The sequence below is a fragment of the Amblyraja radiata genome, chromosome 45 (genome assembly GCF_010909765.2).
Source record: "Amblyraja radiata isolate CabotCenter1 chromosome 45, sAmbRad1.1.pri, whole genome shotgun sequence".
Lineage (NCBI taxonomy): Eukaryota > Metazoa > Chordata > Chondrichthyes > Rajiformes > Rajidae > Amblyraja > Amblyraja radiata.
This window is the reverse complement of record NC_046000.1, coordinates 70,090-90,000: the sequence shown is the minus strand read 5'-3', so window position 1 is coordinate 90,000 and position 19,911 is coordinate 70,090. Positions and strand designations below refer to the sequence as shown.

The window sequence follows — 19,911 nt, the reverse complement described above, 5'->3', positions numbered from 1 at the left end:
AAAGAAAATGATACAAAGAGGCCATTAGAGCAATACCGATCTAGGAAACTGAGAGCAGATTTTACAATGCATTTAAACCTCTCCCATTTTTATGAGATGCATTCCTGGAATATGTAGGAAGTTTATTGTAACCTAGTGCCCTAGTGGATTAAGGGCGGCATGGTGGTGCAGCGGTAAAGTTGCTGCCTTACAGTGGGTGCTGTCTGTACAGAGTTCGTACATTCTCCCCGTGACTGAATGGGTGTTCTCCGAGATCTTCGGGTTTCCTCCCACACTCCAAAGACGTACAGGTTTGTAGGCTTGGTATAAGTGTAAATTGTCCCTAGTGTGTGTAGGATGGTGTTAGTGTGCGGGGATCGCTGGTCAATGCGGACGCGGTGGGCCAAAGGGCCTGTTTCCGCGCTGTATCTCTGTAAGAAATAGAAGCAAGGATAAGCCATCTAAGTTCAAACCACCATCAGTAAGATTATTGTTGATCCTGCAACTCAACACCTTATTCCCACATTCTCTCCATTATCCTTCATCCTTTTCGTATTTGAAAAAAAATATCAAGGACTCGACTTCCACCATCTCACGCGATAAGAATTCCAAGATTCCCAGCCCTTGAGTGAAGAAACTGCTCCTTGTCTCGTTACTAAATATCATGACCCAAATTCTGAGACTTTGGCCCTCGTTCTAGATCACCAGACCAACCGCAATCTCCATCCACGAGCCCAATCTAAACAGAGATAGACACAAAATGCTGGAGTAACTCAGTGGGTCAGGCAGCATCTCTGGAGAAAAGGAATAGGTGACGTTGCAGGTCGGAAGCCTTCTTCAGACTGCGTTCTGACACTTCTTCCTCTTCTTCTTCTTCTTCTTGCGTATGGCGTGCACAGCCTAAAGTTGTAGGACAACGTGTTCTATTTGATCTTATTTGACTGTGCACACCAGGTTGATTGGATTTGTCGAAACAGGGCGGACCACGTGAAGGTTGCAATCTCCCACCCCGCGTTCTGACACCAAAGAGCAAAATGTCCAACGTAGATACAATAATAAATATATCGCCATTTGCATTAGTTTTGTGCAGTTAACAAATCACAATTTCACACAATGTACATAAGACAGCAGTTATTTGACAAATACTCTGCAGTTCGGTGCAGGAGATCTTGTCGACGAATATTCTGGACCCACTGTTGACATCTGAAATTACAGGAGATATCATTTAGGATTAACTAATAAGAAAAAAGATGATCATAACTACATGCCTGAACAATGGATGATATGTCACTTAAATGCAATTGTTTTCAGTTGTGTGGAGAGACCTGTATGTTGAAGATGCTTTTTGCCTCTAATATGTCAATTTACCTTAAATGTAGAAGAGCTTATTAAAATCTTCTTACAAAGACCATTAAGTATTTTCTTTCTATCCTCTTTTGGACCCAAGGCATAGCAGAGCTGCCCACTCTCACGAAGAGGTAAGAGAGGGAGAGAGGGAAGGGAGGGAGATCGAGAGAAGAGAGAGAGAGAGAAGAGAGGGAGAGAGAAGAGAGATCGAGAGAAGAGAGGGGAGAGAGAGATCGAGAGAAGAGAGGGAGAAGGGGGAGAGGGAGATGGGGGAGAGGAAGAAGGGGGTGAGGGAGAAGGGGAAAAGGGGGGAGAGGGAGAAGGGGGGAGATGGAGAAGGGGGACAGGGAGTGGAACTGTGAGATTCAAAAATCACAAATGCTCTTGAGACAAATTCAGACAAAGAAGTGTTTTTATTAATTTCATATTCTGCAGAATAGGTGCCTCTGCACTGATGTCCCCTAGAGGCACACCGAGGATCGGGATGTCTTTTATCTTTATACATTTCTTTTCATTATTATCACATTCTCATCTCTCCCGATTGAGCTTCTTCCAATCATAACATAAAGTCCAGATTCCCACGAGAACGTCGTGGAACGCCCACCCAACGTCAAAGGCACCTCCCCTATCATGCATCGCATGTGCATTTAAATTAGGCATCTTGTCATAGTGGGTGTGAGTACATTTTCATGGCATCTCATCAAGCAAGCGCAGTACAGAGTAGCTCATGCCCCTTCCCCCAGTTCCCGTTATGTTCTTGTGTGACTGTGGTTATCTTCTGACTCTCATCCTTGAAATGTCACCATCTGTACTTGCTGCTATTATCTAGAATTTATCTCTGTTCTTTATATTGTTACTTTCTATTCTACCAGCAGTCTGGTTTCTGCTGACACCTTATTTCTTTCTACGTTATATTTCTATCCCTATTCTAAATCAACCATGTCTGTTAACTCTTTCCTCACAATCCATCCTTTTCTTTTTGCTACGCACCCTTGATTTATACTATCTCCTCCTTTTCTAATGCTAGCAGAAGATTCTTCACCTCCCTATCCTCCTCTCGTTGGTCATACTGTGTTCTGAAGGCCATTATGGTGGCAGCACTGTTCTTCGTCAGGGCTGTTTCTATCAATCGCTGAGCCAATCCCCGTACGCAGGGAATGATACAACATACGAACAAACACAATAACCCTACCATGACTATTACTGATGTTAGGGCTGATGAAAATATCTGCTTCCATTTCCCAAACCAGGAGTCTAGAAACCCGGTCCAGGAGGTGTCTACTCCAGAGTTCTCAGCCAATTCGATAGACAGAGAGGTGAGACCTGCTAGGGCTCTTGATACTGACCCATCCAGAGCAGTGTTGTTGGGGATGTATGTGCAACATTGTTCGCCAAACATTACACACACCCCTCCCTTCTCAGCCAGTAGCATGTCCAAGGCCATGCGATTTTGCCAGACCATTTGGCTGGTAGCTGTCAGTTGTTCCGCTAATCCTTCAACTGCATCTCGAGTGTAATTTATAAAGCGTTGTTGATTGTAGTATAAGTAGTTGATCCAGTCCACATTTTTATTAATTGTGGACCACCAGAAGAGTATGGACTCAAAGCCCGCAGCTATCTGATTTCTGGCTTTAAATTCATCGGGTACCCCTCTTGGCACCCCTATCGCATCTATATAGATGTGTGTGTCGAATGATCCTCTCACCTTTCTCTTTTGTCGTCGGCTTCCTTTATTGAGTTCTACAGCATGTTCTACTGCTATGGTGAAGGGCATCATCAGTTGTATGAGGGTACAGGTTCCCGTCCATGACCCTGGTAACAGGGGCCACAGGATATTCTCCCCGCACCACCACCAGACATCGGCTCTACTGACTATCTGCTTTTTCAGCCAGGAGCTGTTGAACAGCGGCCCCTGTTCCTCTGCCGTTATATTCTACGTCTTATTGCAGTTGAGCACCTCCCCCATGTCCTGTCCCTCTGGGTTATTTCTTGTATAGCACTCAAACCCCCCTCCCCAAAAGGAATGGTAAATGGAGGAGGTCGAGGGTCTTCCCTTCGGCCCTTTGTATTGTTGTTGCTGGCCGGAAATAGGTAATGATAACTCTGGCATATCACATTCTTTGGTAAGAGGGGATTCGTGAATAGCTGTAGTATACATGTCATAGCCCTAGGTGTTCTATTCCAATTCAGTGGAAATGGTACTGGGACCAGCTGAGGCCTAGCTCCAGCGCAGGCGTAACAATTGGTTCGTTGCATACTTCTGGCTGTGTACATCATCCAGGCAAGCCAGGTGTTGGCTCCTTTTCCCCCTGTTGGTATTCCTTTCTTATATAACTGCCTTAATCCTTTTTCTCCTGCTACTATCATTATCTTCAGATCCTTAGACTCATCTTCCCTGGTGACATTGCTGACTACTGGTGGTGCTGGTGTTGCCCCGGGATCCCTATTCTGACTGTCATTTATCTTGAACACCTCTCCCCTATCCTCGTATCTTCCCATCTTCCCATCTCATTTTACTTCTATCTCAAACTTCAGACATGCGTCTTTCCCTGTTTTATCTGCACATATCCAATTCCTACCACTTTCCTGTATTTGGACACTCTGTATGCTCACATATACGCGTCCTGGCAATTTCTCGTTCGGGTTTTGATATACTCTCGGTGTATCTCAAACTGATAGGTGGTCCGATGCCACCCATATTTTGATGAAGTAAACTCCGCGTGCCAATCTTTACAAGGATGGGTGCATACATATAGCCGCACCACCGTTTTCCTTTACATACATTAAATGGGATGGTGGTGGACCTTCTATTCTGTGGTATTGTGATTTCTATGCATGTTACATTATTTACAAGTTGGGTAACCACCCAACACACGACCCACCAACACGAAATCTTCATTTTTCCTGCGGGTTCTTGGTAAATATTAAAGTCAATGGTTCTTCTCCTTTGCGCACAGTCCACGGGCTGATATCTCTGGTGGGGCCTCCACAGGACCCTTAACTCGACTTGCGTGTGTCCACCCTTTCTCTTTTGTTCGTACTGCTGTCTCGGTGATTAGTAACACCAGGTAGGGTCCAGTCCACTTAGGTTGCAGCTTTTCTTCTTTCCACGTTTTTATTAATACCCAGTCTCCATCCTTGACTGAGTGAATCGGAAAGTCCAGTTGTGGGCTCTGGGCCAGCAATCCTTTAATTTTTAGTTCTGCAAGAGTTTGGGACACTGCCAGTAAATAGTTCCTTAGGAACACATCGTTCCCTTGTATTGTTGGGACTCCTTCTATCTTCCCTAAGTATGGGAGCCCGAATAACATTTTATATGGTGATATCCCGATGTCTTTTCGAGGTGCTGTTCGGATTCTCAACAGGGCTATCGGGAGGCACTTAGTCCAGGGGAGTCCCGTTTCCTCTATCAACTCGGTGATTTGGGTCTTTAAGGTGCCATTCATTCTTTCCACCTTTCCTGAGCTCTGGGGATGCCATGGTGTATGCAATTTCCATTCTATTCCCAGAGCTTCACATATCATTTCATGTGTTTTGGAGGCAAAATGGGTCCCTCTATCTGAGTCTATTGTTTCCACAATCCCATATCTGGGTATAATTTGTTCTAATAATATCTTGGCTACCGCCTGTGAGGTGGCAGTTACCCATCTGGTGAAATGGTCCACTACAACTAACAGGTACTTCCATGTTCGTACCCGGGGCAGCTCGGTAAAATCTATCTGTATTCTTTGGAAGGGCCTAACTGCTAATGGTTGTCCTCCTCCTGGGACTGCTCTCATGATTGTCTTATTAATTCGCTGACATATTACGCAGCCCCTTATGACTTGTTTGGCCATGGTAAACATCCCACAGCAAGCGTAGGTTCTGAGGAGGGTGTCACAGAGGGCTTGTGTTCCCCAATGGCTTTGTCCATGTAATCTCCCTAATAACTCCCTCATTATTTCTTTGTTCAATAGCTGCTTTCCATTTGGTGTCCACCATTTCCCATTTGAAGTACGCTGAGCCCCCATTTCTTTCATGTTTTCCTGTTCTTTCTCACTAAAGATAGGTATATTTTCCTCTGGTTCCCTTAAAGGTATTAGCGACTTCATTTCTACCATCTGTTCTGTGACTGCTCTTTTTGCAACCCCATCCACTGCCCTATTTCCTCTAGCCTCCAGGGTGTTACCCTTCTGATGCCCTGCCACATATGCTATGGCTATTCGTTCTGGTTTTTGCAAGGCTTCCAGTGTCTGTCCTACCAATTGCTCATGCGCTAATTCTTTACCTCGAGTTGTTATAATTCCTCGCTCTCTCCAGATCTTCCCAAAGGTGTGTACTACTCCAAAAGCGTATTTTGAATCGGTATATACTGTTCCTTCCTTCCCCTCCAATAATTCTAAAGCTCTCATTAATGCATATAATTCACAAGATTGAGCTGACCAACTACCAGGCAGCCTGCCGCTTTCAATTTCCTCCATCGTTTCCCCGTTCACTATACCGTACCACTATGTCTTTTTCCATCTATGCTCCTGGAGGATCCATCTATAAACCACCAGCTGCCCTCAGCCAGAGGTTGCACTTCTACGTCTTCTCTACTTTTTGTCTGTAAATCTATTATTTCACTACAGCAGTGTACTGGGCCCTCTTCCTTGTCACCCTGTTTCTCCGCTGGATACAGGAATTGGGATGGGTTAAGGTTCTTATCCGTAATTATCATCAAATCGTCTTTTTCCATCAGGATGGCCTCATACTTTAAAAGTCTAGAGTCTGTTAACCATCTGCTGGATTTCTGAGTGAGTATGGTTCTTACTGTGTGTGGTGTAGAAACAACCAGAGTGCCTCCAAAGGTTAATTTCCTACTCTCTTCCACCAATATTGCGGTAGCTGCTACCGCTTGTATGCATCCCGGCCATCCCCTGGAGACTGGATCTAATATTTTCGAGAGGAAGGCCACTGGCTGTCGATTTCCCCCTCTTTTCTGGGTGAGTACCCCTAGTGCCACCCCCTTGTCTGAATTTACAAAGAGGTGGAAAGGTTGTTCTACTGAGGGCAGAGCCAACACGGGAGCAGTAATCAAACTGTTCTTTAATTTCCCAAATTCCACCTCCTGTTCTGGGGTCCACTGAACTTTGTCTTTTTCTTCTCCCAATTTATCATACAGGAATTTTACTTGTCTGGAGTAATCAACTATCCACAGTCGACAGTATCCTATCAATCCCAGGCATTTTCGGTTCTCTTTCTTATCCTTTGGTAGTGGTACTCCCGTGATCCCAGCTATCCTTTCGGGATTGATTCATCTCTTTCCTCCACTTATCAGATGTCCCAGATATTTTACCTCTTGTTTCACAAATTGAAGCTTGTTACGGGACACTCTTAAACCCTTCCTTCCCAAGAAGTTTAACAGGCTTATTGTGGCGTCCCTTACTTCATCTTCTCTCTCTCCTGACAAAAGGAGGTCATCCACATACTGTAATAGTTGCGTTTCCCCGTGTCCTGGGAAATCCTCCAATACCTGCTCTAAAATTTGGCCGAATAAATTTGGTGATTCTGTAAAACCTTGAGGGAGCACCGCCCACCGGAATTGTTGCTTTCGCCCGGTTTTTAGGTTCTCCCACTCAAAGGCGAATAAGTCTCACTGTCTTTTTCCAGCGGACAGCTCCAGAAGGCATCCTTTAAATCTACCACACTAAACCATTTGTGGCTTGGGGGTATCCGTCCCATGATGGTGTAAGGGTTAGGCACTACCGGGTGTCGGGCTTGGACCACCTTGTTCAGTTCCTTCAAGTCCTGTACGAGTCTAAACGTCCTGTCGGTCTTTCTGACTGGTAGGATCTGAGTATTGTAGGGGGACATACATGGTTCCAATAACCCGTCCTCTAATAAATTCTCAATGATTGGTTGTAAGCATTTTCGTCACTCGGTCGAAATGGGGTACTGTCTTACCCGTACTGTGTCTGTGTGTCTCTCTCTCTCTCTGTCTGTGTTTCTCAACTTGTATGTCTACCATAAAACAACATAAAAGCTGGTCATGTTTCATCAATTAACTTATTTCCAGTTAACTTTACTGACAAGAAATCTAAAAGAACATCAAGAAACGATTTTTACAACTTCTCTTTTTCAGGTTACCAGGATACAAAGAGTTCATTTTTGCAGCTTGTTCGCAATCCCCCACGGCCCAAACACAGTGGGAATTCCCACCTCCGCCATGGGGGCGTCTGTGTTCAATTTTACAACTTGCTCATTTCAACCATTTGTTCCAAACCGGTTTTCAAACAAATCACTTCGTTTCATTCTTACTTCAAATAGATTATTCAATTTATATTTCTCCCTGCCTGCACTGTTGTCCCCGGCCTTTGCCGTCTTCTATCACATCCCCCTTTCGCGGCCTCTGCCGTCTTCTTATCTGCTCCTTTCGGGTTAACTCCTTTATCATCCTGTCTCAGGAACTTTCCTGTCTCTATCTGTACCTTATTTCTTCCTTACATCAGGCCAGGATTTGGTCACGAAATTTGCCTCTCCTCCGATGTGAAGAGATTCCCCATAATGGCCATCAACTCCTCCCATTGTATAAGTGTTTGGCCCAAGGAATTGATCTAACTGCTCTGCCAGACCTAAAGGATCCTCTAGGAGGCTTTTCATCTCCTTCCTGAAGTTCCTCACTTCGGTACTGGTTAAGGGGACATTAACAAACCCCCTTCCCCCTTGGGGTCCTCTCCTAGGCACCTCCCCCAGGGGTCTATTTCTCTCCTCCCTGGGTATTCCTGTCCCCAGTGGCTCTGCTCTACATCTACCCCGGCCCCTGTATTCTCTCTTCCCTGGGTATTCCTGTCCCCAGTGGCTCTGCTCTACATCTACCCCGGCCCCTGTATTCTCTCTTCCCTGGGTATTCCTGTCCCCAGCGGCTCTGCTCTACATCTACCCCGGCCCCTGTATTCTCTCTTCCCTGGGTATTCCTGCCCCCAGCGGCTCTGCATTTGCCCCAACGGACTATTGGGCAGAATGCGGGGATTTGGCCTACAGCCTCACCCCTCCCTTTCAGGTTTTTCATTTACATTTCCCATTCTCTCGATCGGAATTCCTCTCCGATCTCTTATCAAATTGCCCAGGTAATACTATAATAGTAAAAGTTTCTTACCGGGGTCTCTGCACAGAATCACTCGATTTTCGCGATCTCCTATCACTCTCACTTCTTTGTCGAGTCTCTGTTTGGTCCGGATACTACTGCTTAAACAGCTGACAGCAAGCAAGGAGTCTGAGACCGCTGAACTCAGCAGGGTGCACCTTCCCTTCGTCCGTCTACTCCCGTCAGCTGTCTAGAGTATTGGATCTCGGAAACGAGCCCCCAAGTTGTGAGATTCAAAAATCACAAATGCTCTTGAGACAAATTCAGACAAAGAAGTGTTTTTATTAATTTCATATTCTGCAGAATATGTGCCTCTCCACTGATGTCCCCTAGAGGCACACCGAGGATCGGGATGTCTTTTATCTTTATACATTTATTTTCATTATTATCACATTCTCATCTCTCCCCATTGAGCTTCTTCCAATCATAACATAAAGCCCAGATTCCCACGAGAACGTCGTGGAACGCCCACCCAACGTCAAAGGCACCTCCCCTATCATGCATCGCATGTGCATTTAAATTAGGCATCTTGTCATAGTGGGTGTGAGTACATTTTCATGGCATCTCATCAAGCAAGTGCAGTACAGAGTAGCTCATGCCCCTTCCCCCAATTCCCGTTATGTTCTTGTGTGACTGTGGTTATCTTCTGACTCTCATCCTTGAAATGTCACCATCTGTACTTGCTGCTATTATCTAGAATTTCTCTCTGTTCTTTATATTGTTACTTTCTATTCTACCAGCAGTCTGGTTTCTGCTGACACCTTTTTTCTTTCTAAGTTATATTTCTATCCCTAGTCTAAATCAACCATGTCTGTTAACTCTTTCCTCACAGAACGATAACACATTATAACGCGCAGCCGTCCCATTCCGACCAAAGATTATAGAGCAGATCTCCTCGCCTATCTTTGATTGCGGCCGCCGCCGAACCCCCCGGCCCACCATTGCACCCAATGTGTCCCGCGGGCCATATTTTGGAGACCAATCCCTTACAAAAACAAAACCAAAAACGTACAGAAGTGTTAAAATTGTCTTTATTATAGTGGTAAGTAAAGATCTATTAAAAATAAGTCTAATAACTTTCTAATGTACCGACAAACCTAGTTTCCCAATGGCCGTTGATGGGAGAACAGAAAATAACATTTTCACGACAGAATATCGACTGAAAATAATAATAATATTTTCTCACCTTTCTTTTTTATCGGGGAACCTAAAGATTGACAGGTCTGGTCGTTTAGATTTACGATTAGAACAATTGATAGCGGAGCAGTGATGTGAAGATTTAGATAAGGACGCCATGACAGTGTGGGGAAGCCCAACAAAATGCTCAATAAAATGGCGTCGACAATCACTCGCGTCATACTACGCGTTTTTCGAGGAGTGGACTATCTTGCTCCTCTATGATCTTTGCCAGTGACTGTGTCCCGGGTGCGAGGCCGCAACCTGGACCCGCCCCCAGCCCCGCCCCCAACCCCAGCCCCGCCCCCACCCCGCCCCCACCCGCCCTGATCCACCGGAAACCCGTCACTCACTCACTCACTCACTCACGGCTCATCCCGCCCACGGCCTGAAAATGACCTCACGACCAAGATGGCGTCGACCCGATGGTTGAGCATCTTTGTCTGAAGACGGGTCTCGACCCGAAACGTCACCGATTTCCTTCGCTCCATAGATGTTGATGTTGCTGTTGCTGCTGCTGTTGCTGCACCCGCTGTTTCCCCAGCACTTGTGGCCACCATCGATACTCTCTCTCTCTGTCTCTCTCTCTGTGTTCTCGATCCAGCAAAGGAGAGAGGGGGAGACGGAGAGAAAGAGATATTTAATTTTATCTGTGGTTTGTTTCATTTTAGCTGTTCAATTTCCCCTCAATGTCCTCATTTCCCCATCATCTCCCTCCCCCTGGATTTATTTCCCCCCTCAATTAGAGGAAGAGATACATAGAGTAACAGAGAGAGATGGAGAGAGAGGAGAGACATAGAGTGACGGCGAGAGGGAGGGAGAGAGAGAGATACATGGAGTGACAGAGAGAGAGAGAGATAATTTTTCTCGTTCCTGCCTTCATAACATAGACAACAGGTGCAAGTGTGGGCCATTCGGCCCTTCGAGCCAGCACCGCCATTCAAAGTGATCATGGCTGATCATCCCCAATCAGTTCCCCGTTCCTGATTTCTCCCCAGATCCCCTGACTCCCCTATCTTTAAGAGCCCTATCTAGCTCTCTCTTGAAAGTATCCAGAGAACCTGCCTCCACCGCCCTCTGAGGCAGAGAATCGCACAGATTCACAACTCTCTGGGTGGAAATGTTTCTCCTCATCTTAGTCCCAAATGGCCACAGATTCACATACCTCTCTGGGTGGGAAAATGAGGGTAATATTATGAGAAATGGGGGAGAAAATGCTGGAATTGTGGAGAATGGAGGTGGGGAATGAGGGGGGAATGGGAGGAAAATGAAGGGAACATTGGTGAATTGAGGAGAGATTATGGGGGAAAAAAGTGAAAATGAGGGGAGAATGGGGGGAAGATAAATGAGGACAATCGAACAAAAATGAGGGAGAAATCACGGGATAATGGGGAAAAACTTAAATTTGTTGTAAACTGAAAAAAAGTGGTAAATTTAAAGCATTGGGGGAAAATTAGAGAATAACGTGGAGAAAATGGAGGGAAAAGAGGGTGAAATGAGCAAATATGGGAGAAATGAGAGGCGAGAATAAAAAAGGGGGAATTAGGAGAAATTAATGGGGAAAATGAGGAATGATGAAATTAGGGAGGAATTGAGGAGAAATTGGGAAAATGTGGGGAGATGAGGAGTGAATGATGGGAGTTGAGGAGAAATGAGGGGAAATAGGAGAAAAATGAGGGGAAATTGCCGACCAATCAGTAGCCCCCTTCCTCCCATGGCAACAGATGACGCTATTATGGGGAGGGGGCGGCGGCCAATCAGTCCTCTGCCGGCGTTTGCAAACAGTTTATGCGCGGGCAGTTTTCCACAGATTGCCGGCCTCTGCATCGGCGCTAAACCTCGGGGAGAGTTGCATTCACTCCCGCTGTTTGCATTAAACACTGCACTTCCCAGAGTTTGCATCGAGTTTGTAAACTTGGAGTAACGCCTGCTTTAGCGCCGGCAGTTTTCCACAGATTGCCGGTAAAAGGCATTTGTGAAGCCCCCTCAGCCATTTTGTGTGCTAGCCTGAAACAAAGCGCGTGATTGGCCAACTGGCAGGCAAATCAATGTTAAACATGCTTTGATTGGACTAAAAAATTCCCGAAATTTTTCCGGGTTTTCTCTAATAAAAAATGTGCAAGTCTTGTTCATGACGAGTTTCAAGGGTGATTTATATAATTTTGTTTACACAATATGTGAACATTTCATGTAGTTTGGTGACTTGGGTCACGAAACTGCAGAATAAAGCTCCTCGGCCCACAGCCCAGTGCCAGTTTTAACTCCTGCTGCAACTTACACCCTATATCCGGACTGCTATTTGGGGGTCTGTAGATAACACCAAATTAGTGTCTTCTTGCCTTTACAATTACCCCAACTCAATCCACAGTGACTCTACCTCGTCAGTCCCTATGTCTTCCCTCGGAAGGGACTGAATTCCATTCCTCACCAGCAGAGCTACCCCCCCCCCCCTCCTCTGCCCACCTGCCTGTCCTTTCTATAGGATGTATAACCCTGAATATTAAGGTCCCAGACCCGATCCTCCTGCAGCCTGAGATGAGAGAGGGGCGTAGATGAGTGGAGGGAGAGGGAGGATAGGAGAGAGGGGGGATGAGAGGAGAGGCGGAGGGGGGAGATGGGAGGAGGGTCGAGGAGAGCAGAGGGGAGCAGGATACTGGAGGGTAGTGGAGAAGGGAGGAGGGTATAGGAGAGGGTAGGTGGGGGAGAAAAGGAGAGGAGAGCGGAACGGGAGAGGAGAGGAGAGGAGACAATCTCTCATGTCCACCATATTGTAATTATCTTTGGTGCTTATTTGAGGGGAGAGGGAGAGGGTGCAGGGAGAGAGGAGGGTGTTGAAAGGGAAGGGGATGAGTGGAGAGAAGAGGGGATGTGAGGAGTAGATGTGGGAGGAGGTTAGCAGTGGGGAGGAAAGGGGAGGAGTTAAGCGGGGAGAAAAGGGGAGGAAAGGAGAGGAGAGGGGATAGGAGTGGGGAGGTGAGGGAGAAGAGGGGAGGGGAGTGGCAAGAAGAGGGGATGAAGGGAGAGGTGAGGAGAGGAGACACTCTCTCCTCCACCAATTTGGTGCTGGATTTGAGGGGAGGGGATAGGAGGGGGAGTAGGTAGATAGGAAAAGGGAGGAGGGGCGAGGAGAGGGGAGAATAGGAGCAGGGAGGAGAGTAGAGGAGGGGAGTGAGAGAGAGGGTAGGAGAGAGGGGGATGAGAGTAGTGGAGGGAAGGAGAGTAGAGGAGAAGGGAGGGGAGCGGGGAGGAGAAGAGTGGAAGATATAGAGGGGAGAGGAGAGAATAGGATAGGGGAGATGTGAGAAGGAATGAGAGCGGAGGAGGAGGGAGAGGGGAGCGGAGGAGAGCAGAGATGTGGAGAGGGGAGGGGAGGAGTGAGGTGAAGTGGAGCGGAGAGGAGGAAGAGAGGTGGAGGGGAGGGAAGAGAGGTGGAGGGGAGGGAAGAGAGGAGAGGAGGGGCGAGAAAAGAAGGGGGTAGGGTGAGAGGAGAGAGGGGAGGGGGAGTTGAGGGAGGCAGAAGAGAGGAGAGGGGTGGAGAACAGAAAGGGGAGTTGAAGGGGGAGGAGAGGACAATCTCTCACCTAGTCCATATTACAATTCTCTTTAGTGCTGGTTTTGAGAGGAGGGGAGAGAAAGGAAGGGGACGAGTGGAGAGACAATAGACAACAAACAATAGGTGCGGGAGGAGGCCATTCAGCCCTTAGAGCCATCACCGCCATTCAATATGATCATGGCGGATCATCCCCAATCAGTACCCCGTTCCTGACTTCTCCCCATATCCCCTGATTCCGCTATCTTTAATAGCCCTATCTAGCTATGCCTTGAACGTATCGAGAGAGCAGGCCTCCACAGCCCCCTCTCACAACTCTCTGTGAGAAAAAGTGTTTCCTCGTCTCCGTTCTAAATGACCGACCCCTCATTCTTAAACTGTGGTCCCAGATTCTGGACTCCCCCAACATCGGGAACATGTTTCCTGCCTCTAGCGTGTCCAAACCCTTAATATGTTTCAATACATTCCCTCTCATCCTTCAAATCTCCAGAGTGTACAAGCCCAGCCACTCTATTCTCTCAGCATATAACAGTCCCGCCATCCCGGGAATTAACCTGGTGAACCTACGCTGGGCTCTCTCAATAGCAAGAATGTCCTTCGTCAAATAAGGGGACCAAAACTGCGCACAATACTCCAGGTGTGGCCTCACCAGGGCCCTGTACAACTGCAGGACCTCTTTACTCCTATACTCAGCTCCTCTTGTTATAAAGACCAACATGCCATTCGCTTTCTTCACTGCCTGTTGTACCTGCGTGCTTAATTTCATTAATCGATGAACAAGGACCCACATATCCCGTTGTACTTCCTCTTTTCCCAACTTGACGCCATTTAGATAATCTGCCTTCCTGTTTTTGCTACCAAAGTGGATAACCTCACATTTATCCGCATTAAACGGCATCTGCCATGCATATGCCCACTCACGCAACTTGTCCAAGTCACCCTGCATTCTCATACCATCCTCCTCACAGTTCACACTGCCACCCAGCTTTGTGTCATCTGCAAATTTGCTAATGTTACTTTGAATACCGAGCCTTGCGGTACCCCACTAGTCACTGCCTGCCATTCTGAAAGGGACCCGTTAAACCCTACTCTTTGTTTCCTGTTTGCCAACCACTTCTCTATCCATGTCAGCACTCTAAACCCCCAGTACCATGTGCTCTAATTTTGCAAACTAATCTCCTATGTGGGACCTTATCAAATGCTTTCTGAAAGTCCAGGTACACTACATCCACTGGCTCTCCCTTGTTGATTTTCCTCGTTACATCTTCAAAAAATTCCAGATTAGTCAAGCATGATTTCCCCTTCGTAAATCCATGCTGACTCAGACCGATCCTGTTGCTGCTATCCAAATGTGCCGCTATTTAATCTTTTATAATTGACTCCAGCATCTTCCCCAATATTGATGTCAGGCTAACTGGTCTATCATTCCCTGTTTTCTCTGTCCCACCTTTCTTAAAAAGTGGGATAATATTAGCTACCCTCCAAGTTAAGAGAGAGTTAGATAGAGCTCTAGGGGCTAGTGTAGTCAAGGGATATGGGGAGAATGCAGGCAGAGGTTATTGAGCCATGATCACAATGAATGGCGGTGCTGGCTCGAAGGGCCGAATGGTCTCCTCCTGCAACTAGTTTCTATATTAATCCACAGGAACTGATTCTGAATCTATAGAACATTGGAAAATTATCACCAATGCACCCACAATTTCTAGAACCACTTCCTTAGAAGAATGGCGAGCAGAAGAGAGACTGGGTGGAGAACAGCAGGGAGGAGGAGAGTGGAGAAGAGAGAGTTGGGGAGGGAAGAGTGGAGGGGAGAGAAGAGTGGAGGGGAGGAGCAAGATGAGAGGTGAGGAGGAGAGGAGAGATGAGAGGTGATGGGGAGAGGAGAGGGAGCAGAGGAGGGGAGGAGGGGAAGGGGAAGAAAAGAGAGGAGATGTGGTGAATAGATGAGGGGATGAGGAGAGAGACGAGAGGAGGGGAAGGGAGGGGGAGAGGAGAGGAGAGAACACTCTCGCCTCCACTATATTAGTTATCTTTGGTGCTGGATTTGAGGGGAAGTGGGAGAGAGAAGCTGCGCAGTGAGGACATTTTCCCTGGAACACAAAACAATTCTGCCAGGTTTTAACACTCTGGCCAAGCAACACACAGCAGAGTAACTGTCTTGCAACATTATTTACATTATTTACAATCCCTTTGCAGCAGTCCAATCAAATTCATGCATTTACAATACATTGGAGTTCCTCTGCAAGATCCTCCTACATACTAACAATTACAAAGATTCTTGGACCTTCCTCATGTGAGCTACTGATCAGGGACCTAGACTTCCTGGCACCAGCTAGCAGCCTGTGGCCTCTTATACACAAATGGCTAAAAGGCCTTTTGAATGCATGAACCCCCTGCTCTATTTTGGCTCTATTTTGGCCAATATTTACAAGAGAAGCGGAGAGGAGAGGAGAGGAGAGGAGAGGAGAGGAAATGAGGAGAGAGGAAAGGAGGTGAGAGAGGAGGGTATGTGGAGGAAATGTGAGGGGAGGAGATGAGAATAGATTCAATGCATTCGATCCAATTTGTGATCCCAGCTACAAAGACAGATGTGTACAACAATTCATTCTTCCCAGGCACAATTAAAGCATGGAATAATCTCCACCAAACTATAGTTACCCAACCAGATGCAACTAAATTTAAAGTAGCACTTTCTTCGCAATAACCCTTTCGGCTTAACCCTTCCCTTCACCACCTCCAGTTTAAATTCCAGTTGGAATATGTTGGAGGGCCAAGAAACCAAGAACCAAGAGAGGAGAGGATAGAGGAGAGGATACAATCTCACCTAGTCCATTTTGCAATTATCTTTGGTGCTAGTTGTGAGGAGAGAGAGACGGAAGGAGAGAGGACGGGAGTAGTGGAGAGAGGGAGAGAGGAGAAGAGGTGAGATGAAACATAGAAACATAGAAAATAGGTGCAGGAGTAGGCCATTCGGCCCTTCGAGCCTGCACCTCTATTCAATATGATCATGGCTAATCATCCAACTCAGTATCCTGTACCTGCCTTCTCTCCATACCCCCTGATCCCTTTAGCCACAAGGGCCACATCTAACTCCCTCTTAAATATAGCCAATGAACTGGCCTCAACTACATTCTGTGGCAGAGAATTCGAGATTCACCACACTCTGTGTAAATGAAGGGGAGTGGGAGATTGAGAGGAGCAGAGAGGAGGCAGGAGAGGAGAGAAGAGGGGAAGGGTGAAGAGGAGAGGGGAGGGGAGTGAAGAGGAGACAATCTCTCACCTATCCATTTTACAATTATCTTTGGTACTGATTTTGAGGGTGGGGGAGAGAGGGGAGGAGAGAGGAGGAGAGGAGAAGCGTGACGAGGAAAGAGCTGGAGTGGTGATGAGAGGAGAGGAGAGGTGGAGGAGAGAGGATGGGAGAGGAGAGGGAGAGGGAGTAAAGAGGACGGGAGGAGAGGAGAGGGGAAGAAAAGAGAGGATATGTGGGGAGTAGATGAGTGAATGAGGGGAGGCGAGGGGAGGGGAGGGTGTGAGAGGAGATGTGTGGAGAGTATAGGAGCGGGTAGTGGAGAACAATCTCTCACCTCCACTATATTGCAATTATCTTTGGTGCTGGATTTGAGGGGAGGGGAGAAGAGAGGGAGAGGGAGGGGAGGAGAGTGGAGGTGAGGTGTGAAGAGGCGAATAGAGGAGAGGAGAGGGGAGAAGAGAGGGAGAGGGAGGGGAGGACAGTGGAGGCGAGGTGTGGAGAAGGGAATAGAGGAGAGGAGGGGGGAGGAGAGGGAGAGGGGAGGAACAGGGCCATCTTAACGCATGGGTACGCTGGGCAGTTGCCCGGGGTCCACTAGCATTGGGGCCACAAGCTAATCTATGTATTGTAGAATGTTATTGTAGAACATGAAAACAGAGAAGAACATGGCAAGTGCATGACGGCATATTTGATTTGGCATAAAGATACTGGAAGTGTCGGGGCCCCAGTGCACTGCCCGGGGACCTAGAATGCTGTTAACATGGCCCTGGCGAGGAGGGAAGGGAAGAGGGGAGGGGAGGGGCATGAGGAGAGGGGAGTTGAAGAGAGGAGAGAAGAGAGGGACGTCGGAGGAGAGGTGAGGGGGAGAGGAGATGGAGTGGAAGCATAGAGAGGAGAAGAGGATAGGAAAGGGGAGAGGAGAGGAGTCAATCTCTCACCTACACCATATTTCAGTTATTTTTGGTGCAGGCTTTGAGCGGTGGGGAGAGAGAGGGAGGGGGAGGGGTGGATCCGAGCAGTGGAAATGGGAGGAGAGGATTGACGAGGAGATGAAAGGAGAGGAGGGGTGAAGAGGAGAGGGGAGGGGAGAGGAGAGAGGAGAGATGACAGGAGAGGGGAGGGCAGGAGATGAGAGGGTAGGAGAGGAGATGAGGGGAGTAGAGGAGGGGAGCAGAGGGGAGATAATGGTGTTGAGAGATGAGGGGGAGAAGAGCGGAGCATGGAAGGAAGGGGAAGTAGAGGAGAGGAGAGGAGAAAGGAGGGGTGGAGAAAGGAGGGGAGGGTAGGAGATGGAAGGAAGTAGAGTAAAGAGGGTAGAGGACCGGTAAGGAGAGCAGCTGAGGGGAGTAGAAGAGGAAAGTGGTGGAGAGGAGGTGTGAGGGGAGGGGAGGATAAGGGTGTGGAGGAGGAGGAGAGGGGAAAGGAAGTGTGTAGATGAGATGGGGGAGAGGAGAGAAGAAGGGAGGTGAGAAGAGAAGGGACGGGAGAGGAGAATAAATTAAAGGAGAGGAGAAGTAAGGATGGGGAGGGGAGGGAAGGAGTGGAGAGGGGAGGGGAGGAGAGGAGATGGATGGAGAGGGGAGAGGAGAAGAGAGGTGAGGAGAGTGGAGAGGAAGGGGAGGAGAGGGGAGAGGAGGGGAGGCGAGGGTAGGAGAGGAGAAGGGAGGTGAGGAGAGTGGAGAGGAGAAGGGAGGAGAGGATAGGAGAGGTGAGGGAGGTGGGGAGAGTGGTCGAGTGGGGGGGGGGAGGAGAGGAGAGGAGGGAGACAATGGACAATAAGTGCAGGAGTAGAGGCCATTTGGCCCTTCGAGCCAGCACCGCCATTCAATGTGATCATGGCTGATCATCCCCAATCAGTACCCCGTTCCTGTCTTTTCCCCATATCCCCTGACTCCGCTATTTTTAAGAGCCCTATCTTGCTCTCTCTTGAAAGTGTCCAGAGAACCCACCTCCACCGCCCTCTGAGGCAGAGAATTCCACATTCACAACTCTCTGTGAGAAAAAGTGTTTCTCGTCTCTGTTCTAAATGGCTCACTCCGTATTCTTAAACTGTGGCCCCTGGTTCTGGACTCCGGCAACATCGGGAACACGTTTCCTGCCTCTAGTGTGTCCTTAATAATCTGATATGTTTCAATGAGATATCCTCTCATCCTTCTAAACTGCACAATGTACAAGCCCAGCTGCTCCATTCTCTCAGCATATGACAGTCCTACCATCCTGGGAATTAACCTGGTGCATTCACAGCATAGGAGGCCGGCGAGTCAACTGGCGAAAATTCGGAGCGCTATCGCGAACCATTTTTGGTTTGAATAAACAGATTTTGTTTTGTGTAGTAATTCTATACATTTGGGTTTATTATATACTTCTTATGAAAGAGGGATATCGAAAAATATAATTTGTTTTTCAAATAAAATAATCAATAAAAAAACAAGGCTGGAAGTCCTGAGAACAACCCAAGGTGTTCATAGTTTGGAGTTTAGTTGGAGTCGTTGTGTTCAATAGCCTGATGGGTGTTGGGGAGACCATCAACACTTCCCAGGATGGACATATCAAATAGTAGAGAACATAGATATAAGGGGCAGAGTGGCAAAGCTTAAAGGAGATGTGCAGCGCAGGTTTTTGAAAACAGAGATTGGAGAATATCTGGAACACACTGCCAGAGTTAGTGGAGGATGCAAATATAATAGTGGCATTTAAGAGACATGTTTAGATAGGCAAATGAATATACAGGGAATGGAGGGATATGGATTATGTGCAGACAGATAATAGTTGGTCTTGGCATTATGTTCAGCTTAGTTATTTCAGTTACAAAAATCCTATGAAGGAACCATTAATTTAAGTTTAATATCGGGGTGGTGATTGCAAACTTCACATGGTCCACCCTGTTTCAAGGGTAGGAGAGAGAGTGGGAGAGGGAATGGAGGAGAGAGGAGGGGAGAAGAGGAGAGGGGAGGAGATCAGAGCGGAGAGGAGGGGAGGTGAGGAGAGGTGTGGAAAGGGGAGGAGACGAGATGAGGAGTGTATACAATCTCTCACCTGCACAATTTTACATTTATCTTTGGTGCTGGATTTCAGGGCAGGGGAGAGAGAGAGAGAGAGAGAGAGAGGGGGGGGGGGGGGTTGGAGAGGAGGGGATGACAGGGGAGGGGAGGAGAGAGGAGAGGAGACAATCTCTCACGCACTATATTACAATTATCTTTTTTTGTGTGTTATAATTCTATACATCTGGGTTCACTATATACATTATGAAAAAGGGATATAGAAAAATAAAATTTGTTTTTGATGACATTTTTCTAGAGGGAGTGTTAGAGAGGGAAGCAAAAGGGGTGGAGGAGTGGAGAGGAGAGAAGAGGGGAGAGACGATGGGAGGAAGGGAGGGAGGGAGAAGCAGGGGAGGAGAGGAGAGGAGAGGGTAGAGGAGAGGAGACCAGGGCAGGAGAGGGGGGGAGGGAGGGGAGGAGAGATGAGGGGAGGAGAGGAGAGGAGGGGTGAATGGAGGAG

The 19,911-nt window shown here is 47.5% G+C and overlaps 1 long non-coding RNA gene across 1 annotated transcript in view; it reads right to left on the bottom strand.

Annotated features, from left to right (window-relative positions):
- LOC116968494 overlaps positions 1–9,990 on the bottom strand; it is a 34,397-nt gene extending 24,407 nt beyond the window's left edge. Inside the window, exon 1 of the long non-coding RNA XR_004410475.1 lies at positions 9,977–9,990. This is a non-coding gene — a long non-coding RNA (uncharacterized LOC116968494). The remainder of the gene's footprint in view (positions 1–9,976) is intronic.
- Positions 9,991–19,911: the final 9,921 nt, after the last annotated feature.